The sequence below is a fragment of the Gossypium arboreum genome, chromosome 3, assembly GCF_025698485.1.
Source record: "Gossypium arboreum isolate Shixiya-1 chromosome 3, ASM2569848v2, whole genome shotgun sequence".
NCBI classification, from domain to species: domain Eukaryota; kingdom Viridiplantae; phylum Streptophyta; class Magnoliopsida; order Malvales; family Malvaceae; genus Gossypium; species Gossypium arboreum.
The window spans coordinates 51,617,551-51,625,973 of NC_069072.1; the positions used below are offsets into that span (position 1 = coordinate 51,617,551).

The window sequence follows — 8,423 nt, forward strand, 5'->3', positions numbered from 1 at the left end:
AAAAATAAAAACAAAAAGATAAGAGGATTCAATGATCCTCGTCAGTGGGGCCTTCAAGTGGTGGCACTGGAGTGGCGATGTAGAAGTGCTGGCACAGCTACTGCATCATGCCCTACATGTCATCCATCTATCTATCACGTCACCGATCTCGCTCGTGAATCATCTCAAACTGTGTAGTGCAATACTGCTCGAAGTGAGCGAGTCGGTCGAAAAGGTGTGCCAATGAAGCAGCCGCATGAACTGGTCACTCCTTAGGTGGCGTGGTAGAAGGCTCCTCATGCTGTGGGGGGATATCATCAGGAATGTCCTCTAGATCCTCCTCGTCAATGGCATGAATGAGACAGTACTGGAGAGGATCAGTCCTACGGTGGCGCTCAATCATCCTCATGTGTAACATAGTCGTGATACCCTGTGGGGACATTTGACCTATCTGTGTAAGCGCTGATGACTGGGCCAAGGTGTTAAGGAGGCTGAAGTGTCTGGCAAGGCGCGTCATGTAGGGGCTGAAAGAGATTACTCCCTTCCGATGCCGCTCGGTCTAATGGCGAATGGCGAAAGCGATGAAGTATGCCAAGTTAGTCACGTGTGCATTCACCATGCACCATAAATAGTAGGCATCGTGGGAGTTGACGACGCCGGTGCTTTCTCTCCTTCCGGTCAAAGTGTGAGCCAATATGGCATGTAGATAGAGTAGGGAAGGGGCGAGAGCTGAGGCCTTCGAGCGGCTAGGGTCGTAGGTGGAAGAGAGTGGTGCCAAAGCTTTCCAACACGAGGAGGGCGAAATGTGGATATTGCGTGGTAGTGCATTCATGTCCTCCTCCTCCATAAACTCATTGGTGTAAAGTCCCAGAGCGACTCCAAACTCTGGGACACTCATCGCGTGAACTAGAATGCCTAATCGGAAGTGAATAGTGCCGGGGTAGTCATTGTTCGTCATCACCACCTGTAAATGAAAAGTAGAGCATAATTCTAAAGTTAGCTCTAAAAAAGTGGGTTCGGTGATATTGAAGAACTGTTCCCATGGGTCTATGGTCAGGAGAGCACGGATGGCATCAGCTAACTGGACTCACTCTATGGTAGCCCAGTCAATACAACGACCTGTAGTGAGGGATCGCACGCGTAGTATCTAAAATAGCTCCTCCTGCGAAGCTTGTGGAAACTCAAGAAATGGGTGCTGAACTTCGGCTATAGCACGTACCGAGGAAGAACCCAGCCCCCTACGTCTCTTCGAGGATGGGACTGCGGCCTTCTTGGCTCTGGATGATGATATAATGTACCTAAAAATGTATAAGCATTGATATAGTAGTTCCAAGATGTGTTAACATTTACCGATATCAAGCGAGAGGTGAAAAATTTATATGATTATTCAGAAACATGTACTGAAATCAAAAATGCATCATCGGTTACGCAAGAATCCTAAAACTAGTATATGCTATTTAGTAGTTTAAACAGTTCAAATATAGAAAATACTAAAGCAAATTCCTAACTTAATTAGAACAAATTGGTAATATTAACAATATCTTTGTAAAGTATATAGAACACTAATGTAGCAACACAAATTGGAAAAATAAGGTTGAGAAAGTGAACCAAAAACAGTTGTAGGGCAGCGCATGGGCATGTTGATGGTGAGCACGGCATGGGGCGTGAGTGTACAACCATGTGAAGTAAAAATAGAGGGAAAAAAGATTGGGAAATGAGGATTGATGCAGGAGGAGTGGATTTGAGGGTGGTTTGGGGGTTGGCGAAGTGAGAATTTGAGGAATGGTGGCTGAAAAAGAGATTAGGGAGTGGGGAAGGGGAGATTTCGGCTAGGGTTTTGAAAGGAAGAAGAAAATGAACAGTGATTTGCTTATATAGGGGAGGTGCACACGGCCTAGGGCCACGCTCGTGTACTCTGAAGGTGAGCCCGTGTTTTTCGAATTTTTCAATTTAGGTCGTGCCCAGCTACTATCCCACGCTCGTGTGTCTGGGGCGTGTGTGGCACACAGCCATATCGTACGGCTGTGCCTAGCTTTGTTCGCTTCTCCTACACTCGTCCATTAGGGTACCACGCCCGTGTATTCTTATCCATGGCTTATAGGCACGGGCATGTCTCACGCCAATGTCGAAGAAACAGAATTGAGCCTTCCCCTGGCACGCTCGTGTTTTTCTATTCCCACGCCCGTGTTCACCTATCAAGTTCACCCACGGCCATGTCGCACGGCCGTGGGGGTTTATCGCATCCTGTGTTTTGGGGAAATCATGTACTGCTTCCACACGGCTGTATCGCACGGCCGTGTTTTCTTCTAACTATTACTTCGGCTTTAGGCGCCTATGTGCCCGCCATGTGGGCTGAAAAGCTTTGCAATTTAAAGATAAAGTTAATGATTTAAAGTGTTAGAAATTAAAAATAAAGAAATTTAAAGTGCCGAACTTGGGGTGACTCACCTCCACAGTACCGAATGGAAAAATACTGAGTACCGTAAGAGGGATTTCCTCATTCGGTGTGGTAATGACAATGTCGGGATCTGCGGCATCTAATAAGACTTTATCGCCAACCTTAAGTTGATTAGGAGAGGTATCGGGCTTATTTTGGCGTAGTTTCGGTTTATCATGTGTTCTCGGTTTGTGTTCTCGCCATTCGTTTAGCTCCTCTATCCGTAGCCTTCGTTCTTCATGAATGTGTCCTCTATCATTTCTGGAACATAGCTTGTGAACTTCTTTGAAGCTTAATTTTTGCAAAGTCATATTGTCAGTTTTAGTAGATTGGTGTGGACTATTACCTTCAATGTTCGATGTGATGCCAGAATTACAAGCTTGAAGGGTGATCGTTTCGTCTCCCACATGAAGTGTAAGCTCACCTATGCCAATATCAATAATTGTTCTAGCAGTTGCTAAAAAGGGCCTCCCTAAAATCAAAAGGGTGTTATTATCCTCCTCTATGTCTAGAACAACGAAATCAACGGGGAATATGAACTTATCTACTTTCATGAGTACATCTTCAATAATACCCCTAGGGAATCTTATAGTTTTATCTGCCAATTAAATGCTCATCCTAGTTTTTTAGGTTTCCTAAGACCTAGTTGCTTAAACATTTTGTAAGGCATAAAGTTAATACTAGCCCCTAAATCAGCTAATGCATGACTTATATCTAAACTACCAATTAAACAAGGAATTGCAAAACTCCCTGGATCTTTCAATTTGTGGGGTAACTTATTCTGTAGAATAGCTGAGCAGACTGCGTTTAGCTCCAGATGCGATACTTCGTCCAACTTCTGCTTTTTTACTAAAATCTCTTTTAAAAATTTCATTGCATTTGGCATCTACGACAAAGCTTCAATAAACGGTAAGTTAATATGTAATTTTTTCAAAAGTTTAAGGAATTTACCGAATTGTTCGCTTGAGCTGTCTTTCCTTGTCGCGTTAGGGTATGACACACGAGGTTTATATTTGACAGTCACTGGTTTGTTTGTATCTTGACCTACCTCATCTCTCCCTTTGTTTACCACAGTTTCTTGCCTTGGTTTTGGTTCAGGCTCAACGACTCCTTCGTCATCTTGAGTATTAATTGTGTTGAGTTGTTCCCTTGGGTTAGGTTCAGTTTTACTTGGCAAACTACCTTGTGGTCGTTCGGAGATCAGTTTGGAAAGCTGGCCTATCTGAGTTTCTAGTCCTTGGATCGATGCTTGTTAATTTTTAAGTGCTATCTCGGTATTTTGGAAACGGGTTTCTGACACTGATATGAACTTTGAGAGCATCTCTTCAAGATTTGCCTTCTTTTACTGTTGGTAGGGTGGTTGTTGAAAACCCTGAGGATTTTGTGGCTTTTGGTTTCCTTGACCACCCTAGGAGAAATTTGGATGGTTCCTCCAACCTGCATTTTAAGTATTACTGTATGGGTTATTTTGAGATCTAAAGTTATTGTTACCCATATAGTTGACTTGTTCCTCTTTGGTTGTGGGATTGAAGGATTGATATTCTGTATGCACACCTCGTCCACTTGCATCACACCTCATACTGGATGTACCTGTGTAGAGCCAAGTAAACCATCAAATTTTTTTATTGAGAAGTTCTACCTGATTTGACAGCATAGTAACTGAGTCAACGTTATAAACGCCAGCTCTTTTTGTTGACTTATTCCTCATGACTTGCCACTGATAGTTATTTAGTGACATTTCTTCAATGAATTCATAAGCCTCTTCAGGTGTTTTATTGTTGATGGTTCCACCAATAGCTGCGTCAACCATTTGCCGAGTCAAGGGATTCAAACCATTGTGGAATGTTTGTACTTGCAGCTAAAGTGGTAACCCATGGTGATGGCACCTTCTCATTAAGTCCTTGTATCTCTCCCATGCATCGTTAAGTGTTTCTAAATCCATCTACACAAAAGAAGAGATATTATTACGTAATTCAGCCATTTTAGCCGGCGGAAAGTATTTTAGTAAAAATTTTTTGGTCATTTTCTCCAAGTAGTAATTGACTCTCATGGTAACGAGTTCAACCACTGTTTAGGTTTGTTTCTCAGTGAAAAGGGAAATAACCAAAGACAAATGGGATCATAAAAAACACCATTGATTTTGAATGTATCGTAAAATTCCAGAAAATTTGCTAAGTGAGCGTTGGGATCTTCATCCTGCAAACCATCAAAATGAACAAACCTCAGATCATCCGAATAGTGTTAGGTTTTAATTCAAAAGTATTTATGCTCATGAGGTCTAACTATACTAGATTCGGTTCTGTTAAAGAGGGTTTAGCATAATCATACATCGTATGCGTGGAGCAAGATTTTGATTAGCCACAATTGTAGGAGGTAGTTGATTCCCTTGGTTTTCAGCCATCTCGTCGGTTGGGGTTGAGTATCATCATCTTGATCGTTCTCGTATCTTAAGTCGCGCTTATTTCTCTTTGGTTTCTCTGAATGTGCGATCAATTTCTTCGTCAAAAGTAATGGTCCCGATGGGTATCTTCTAGTCATAAACTATAAAAACCTGCCAAGAGAAGGAAAAAGTAAATTAATAAATAATAATAATAATAAAATTAATTTGCAAGAAAAATAAATGGCTAAAGTAATAAAAATTGAGCGTTCCTAATATTTAGTTCCCCGGCAACGGTGCCAAAAACTTGATCGCGTGATTCGTAACAAGTAATAAATATTTATAATGAAAATCAAATCTAGACTAATTATTATCACGACGAAAAGGCAAGCGCACCTATCGAACAATAGTATAGTAATGGAAAGACCGGGATATCGTACCCAAGGGAACCAAAAGTACTAGTAATAACTATCTTTTTATTATTTAACCTAGAAATAAAGAGGGGTTGTTTATTAAACTAATTAACTAACTAAACTAAAGCAAAGAGAAAATTTGGAAAAAGACTTGAAGAACAGTAATTGATAAAGATGACACCCAAGGAGGATTCCACCTAGATTTCACTTGTAACATCCCGTACCCGAGACCGTCGCCGGAGTCGGACACGAGGGGTTAACGGCTTAATCCATTTACTTACACAGTCTATTTTTTTTTTAAAAGTTCCAGGTAGTTGGCTAACTGCGTCACTGTCACCTTAAAAATCATATCTTGAGTTCCACAACTCGAAAATCAGTTTTGTGATTTTTCCCTGATACTAGACTCATATATGCATCTACAAATTTTTTTCTAGAATTTTTGGTCAGGCCAATTAGTACAGTTTATTAGTTAAATATCCCCTGTTACAGGGTTCGACTACACTGACCTTCCTGCAATGCGACTTAGATAACTCCTTGTACAAGGCTTCAATGCTTATTCCTCTTGCTTCTAAGGAAACTAGACTCAAAAAGGAATCTGTACATATATGGCATGACTTCTAATTATCTCTGGTTAATTTATAATGAATTTCCAAAGTCGGAACAGGGAATCCAGAAACCGTTCTGGCCCTGTCTCACGAAAACTTAAATATCTCTTAACATATTGTTCATATGATCGTTTCGTTACTTTCCTATGAAAATAGATTCATCAAGGTTTGGTTACATAATTTATTCACTATTTAATTCCATTCCTACTATTTTTAGAGATTTTTCAGATTCACATCACTGCTGCTGCCAGCATCTATTTTTAAGGTAAACTTTACCAATTTCATGATCCTCCATGGATCAACTAGAGTTTGTCATACATATACCAAAGGTGATCATGAATAACCATTCCCATGACTAGCCGTTACCAACATTTCCATACCTCTCGACAGCATTTACATACAAAACGATTATAATGCTATGATCCAAAGATACTTAAGCCATTTTCGCTATATCCAAATTTACACAAAACCGAAAGGTACATGACCTACAACAAAAGAGTAGTCCTATACATTAACCAAAATATCCTCTCACTACTAGTCTATTCTATACATGCCATAAGATATTCCAAAACGTAGCAGTACCAAACAAAGGATGGTGATAATGTGACTAGTTGTCGACGATCCCCGAGCCTCGTAGCTTCCAAATGAGATCTATAAAACAGAGGAAACAAAGTACACGGAGTAAGCATTACAATGCTTAGTAAGTTTCAAGCAAAGTCAACAGATAACAATCAAATTATAACATAGTTGTTCGTATTTTTATTTCACTCTTCCTTCGGGCATACCATCCCCTTTTCCGAATATGCACATCTCATCATATGTAATAGGTAGATAAATTCTCACTTGATGGTGACCTCTTATGATCATAGGTACATTACATATTTTTACCTGACTTCCCACATTGACCAAATGCACAATAATCATAGAACAGTCTTATTGCTTTACTCACATGTGCATCACATAACGACCTTGTGATTTAGTCTAAATCAAACTTAAATATAATCTCAAAATACATACCTGACCAACTTAACGCATTGAGCGTATTTATTACTAATTGTCACTGTGAAGTTGCATAATCTTACGCTTTACTTGAATCTTTAGCAAAACCTTTAGTTCGGGGCTTACCCGGATAAAATCTCCACACGTAGTCATCGGGTCATTAGAGCTCGGATATAGTACGAGCATGAAGCCTACGGTCATTAATCGGTGATAATATTCTCGCATAAAGCCTGCGGGGTTTTAACCCGGATATAGTACTAACACAAATGCCCTTCGGGACTTATCACATTTATACACTTCCACATCCATCACGTTGGCCACTCGGCCCTATCACATATATACACTTTCACATTCATCACATTGGCCATTCGGCCTTATCACATATATACACTTTCACATTCATCACATCGGCCATTAGGCCTTATCACATATATACACACTTTCACATTCATCACATCGGCCATTAGGCCTTATCACATATATACACACTTTCACATTCATCACATCGGCCATTAGGCCTTATCACATATATATATCTCATACATATTTCATATTTTTCTTGTACATCAATTTCAGCAATAGCTTATAAGCAACTCAAATAGTTTCATCAAAGTTTACAACAAAATCACATATTCACTACAAGCAGTTTTCCTGAGCAACAGTCACTAAATTGTTTATAACTGGAGCTACAAAACTCAAAATCAATTGCCGTTAATTTTCCCCAAATATAGACTCATGTATCTTTCACCCATAAAATTTTCAGAATTTTAGGTGTGGCCAATCAATACCAGATTTTTCTTAAAATTTTCCCCTGTTTCACTGTTTGACTAATCTGACCACTCCTCCCTACGAATCAGATTTCTCATTGTACAGAATTCAAAATGTGTTATATTCAATTTTATTTGAAACTAGACTCATTAAGGAGTCTAAGCATATAAATTTTACCTTATAACCATTTTTGTGCAAATTATAACGATTTTCTAAAAACAGAACAGGGGATTTCGGAGTCATTCTGACACCGTCTCACACAACTTTAAATATCTCTTTATAGGAAATTTCTTTGCTCACACGGCCTCTTTTATAAGGAACTAGACTAATTAAGCTTTGATTATATATTTTATTCAGCCTATAATTCCACACCAACAATTTATGGTGATTTTCTAAAATCACGTTACTGCTGCTGTCCTAAGCAAATTATTACAATTTGCTCTTAAATTTCCAAGTCCAAACACTTATGAACTTACCATTTGAGTTTAAAACATATCATGGCCACATCATATCTTATTAAATCAACTCATTATGTTCTATTATGATTGAATTTACTCAACGCTTAATCACTTAAAACTTACCTCGAAGTGGTCGACGATTAGATGTCCATGGCTATTCGCTTACTTTCTCTTTTCCCTATCGACTTTGATCCTCTTTGCTCTTAAGCTTAAGTAAAACAATAGATTTGCTTAAGTACTTAACTAATATTATTCACTTAACAATCACATTTGGCAATCACATATCATTTAATCTTTGATTAACCAATTTAACACATACCAAATCCAATCATACATCTAACCTTTATCTCAATACCAAACCGAGTTATAAGATCATACATTATACTA

General features: G+C 39.1%; 1 non-coding gene across 1 annotated transcript; it reads left to right on the forward strand.

Annotated features, from left to right (window-relative positions):
* Positions 1-4,284: 4,284 nt before the first annotated feature.
* LOC128290828 (small nucleolar RNA R71) lies at positions 4,285-4,390 on the forward strand. The gene has a single exon (XR_008280613.1). It is a non-coding gene; the product is annotated as a small nucleolar RNA R71 (small nucleolar RNA).
* The last annotated feature ends 4,033 nt before the right edge of the window (positions 4,391-8,423 follow it).